The following is a 2,748-nucleotide window of genomic DNA, read 5'->3' on the forward strand; positions in this document are numbered from 1 at the left end:
GTAGATTTTCTCTTTCTTGGTTTGGGTTGAGAAATTTGGTGACCTTAAGTCATTAATTTCCAATATTGATTGGTAATTTAGAATTGTTAGTTCATCTTATTTTCACTAACACTAACTTTTTACTAAATTCAATTAGTAAGTTAGTTAGGATTTGTGAATTAATATCAATTATGCCTACTTGACTTTCTTCAATGTTTAGATATTGATAAAGTAGGATTAACTCTTAATAATTGCTATGTTTGTAGTTAATGATAAGGATAAGAATCCTTAATTCTCAATCCTAGCCAAGACCCTTTAAATACTTGAATTTCATCTCTTTATTAGTTCATTTCTTTAATAATTTCTAGTTCAATTTAGTTACTTTTTAATGTAGTTGTCATTTTAATTATTGCTCATTTATACTCATGCTTGCTTTGTTGGTTATTTACTTGCTTATTGATTTTATTTCTTTGCATTTTAATTTTTTAGTTGTCATTTTATTTTTTAGTCGATTTACATTTCCGTAATTGCATTCGAATTTCGATTTCCATAGTCAATGATGTGCATTTTATTGAAAGTTCAAAGGACTCTATATTTATTTTAAATTTGTGACATTTTCACTAAATTTTAATAATATTAATTGCTGATTTAGGTCTATATCTATTAGGGGTGTTCAAAACCAATCCAAACCGACAAATCGAACCAAAAAAATCGAAAACTGAAATAACCGAAAAATTGTGTTTTTGCAGTTTTTTGTTCGATTCGGTTCGGTTTTCGGTTTTGGTTGAGAAAACCTGAACCAAACCAAACTGAACTGGTATATAAATAAAACATTTAAATTACCCTAACCCTAATGTGAAGCCCATTCATTCACCCTCACCTCAGCGCCGCAGACCTCACTACCTTGCGCTACTCTGGACTCTCAACCCTCGTCTTCCATTCTCTTTTGGCCTCTGCCATCCTCCGGAGTCCAGACTGCAGCAGCCGCGAAGGAGCCTTTCTCCCCCTTATCCCCTCCTTCTCCCTCTCCCTTTCTCATACCCGCGCTCTCTCCATCGTCTCCCACGCAGTGAAATAGCAGCAATAGTACAGCACGCACCATCGCCCTCCGTGAAGCACAGCGCAGTGCAGTCTAGCCGCTGTGTCTTCCGTCACACAGGTTTATTCTTGATTTTCTTTGAGTTTTCATTCTCTTCTACCATTTTTTCCTTTTCTATTTTTGTTATAATTTTCTTGATTATTGATTGGTGTTTTTTATTTTAATTTTGTTTTCTTGGTTCACTACTAATCTGCTATTATTAATTTTTTTAATTTATTCTTCATTTTAATTTGTTTTCCAGTTCTTCTAGCCTCGTCGCCTCCGTCGCAGCATCTCCCTCTATCGCAGCATCTCTGTTGTCTGTAATGGAGCCTAAGCTTCAGGTTTTTTTTTTGTTCTGATTCTATTTTTTTTAATCTGGTTTAGTATTTTTATTGATTCTAATTTTGGATGAACACTTGGTTGGCTTGTTCTTGATTCTATGGCTGAGTTGTTGATTCTGATTTTATTTTCTAATTCTGAATTTTTTGTTATGTTTGATTTAGGGTAATTCTTGTTTAGGGTTGATTCTGAATTTCTTGTTTATTCAATGTTAATGCACGAAAGGAGAAGGTGAAAGAGGAAGAATTTGTGGAATTAATGCACTACATGAAAATGTTTGGAATCAGATTGGTTGTATTTCTGATTTAGTTTGGTTCTATTTCTGATTCAGTCTCTTGCCTTTTTTTTTTGCTTCGTGATTTTTCTGAGTGAGGTAGATTATTGTTCCATCTTCTGCTTCCTCTATTTTTACAAAATTGTTGATGATTTTAATTTGTTCTGTTTTTACTACTTTGTTAATGATTTGAGTCAAGTTGATTACTTGTTAGTGACTTTGGAATCAGTTTGGTTGTATTCAATGATTTTGTTTGTAAACTGTGTTTATTTGCTGAAACTTGTTATGATTCTAATTTTGAAAATAATGCAAAAATTGAGGCATGGCCCTGTTCCCCTAATTTGAAGATTGAGAATCGAGAATACCATTTAGAGGCACATTTTTAGTTTAGTTAAGCATTCATACTATTGTTTAACATTCATTTTTTACTGAATATACAACCCTATTTGGTATTAATTGTTATAACTCAATTTTTGATTTCAGGTTCTTTGTTTGCTGAACAATTTTTTGCAATCTTGCTAAGAAACATCAAAATATGGCTGCTTTGCTGTACAAATTAATGGAAGCAACTTTTTTTTCTTTTTATTGTGTTGAACTTTTCATGTTTTTCGATTGTTGTATTTATAATTTCTTTTGTTGTTGAACTTCTTGTATCAAGATTTTTGTTAGTTATTATGTTGTATGACTGTATTTATGACTTTGTGAAATTAAACTTGTTATTTTGTTGCATATGTTTTTGTTGAAAATAACATAGGACAGAGTTTTAGTACATGAGAAATAACTGAAACTGAATTCATTTTTTCAGTTGAAAAACCGAATAAATCGAACCAAATCAAACCGATTTTAATTGGTTTGGTTTAGTTCAAATAATCTCAGTAAAAAGACCGAACCAAACCGAACCGAACTACTAATATAAAATTAGATCAGATAGGTTTATTTTAAAAAAACCAAACCAAACTACACCGCAAACACCCCTAATATCTATTACGTAATCGAGCTTTTAAACTTGTAAAATTCAAAACTGATCTCTTGCGCTCATCAATAATCATAACTCTAAAAGCAATAGTAATAATAT

At 31.6% G+C, this 2,748-nt stretch overlaps 1 long non-coding RNA gene across 1 annotated transcript; it reads left to right on the plus strand.

The window, feature by feature from the left end:
• LOC107608572 lies at nt 849-2,531 on the plus strand. Its single transcript, XR_002350728.1, has 3 exons — nt 849-1,138; nt 1,320-1,401; nt 2,157-2,531. It is a non-coding gene; the product is annotated as an uncharacterized LOC107608572 (long non-coding RNA).

Source organism: Arachis ipaensis, chromosome B07, assembly GCF_000816755.2.
Source record: "Arachis ipaensis cultivar K30076 chromosome B07, Araip1.1, whole genome shotgun sequence".
NCBI lineage: Eukaryota > Viridiplantae > Streptophyta > Magnoliopsida > Fabales > Fabaceae > Arachis > Arachis ipaensis.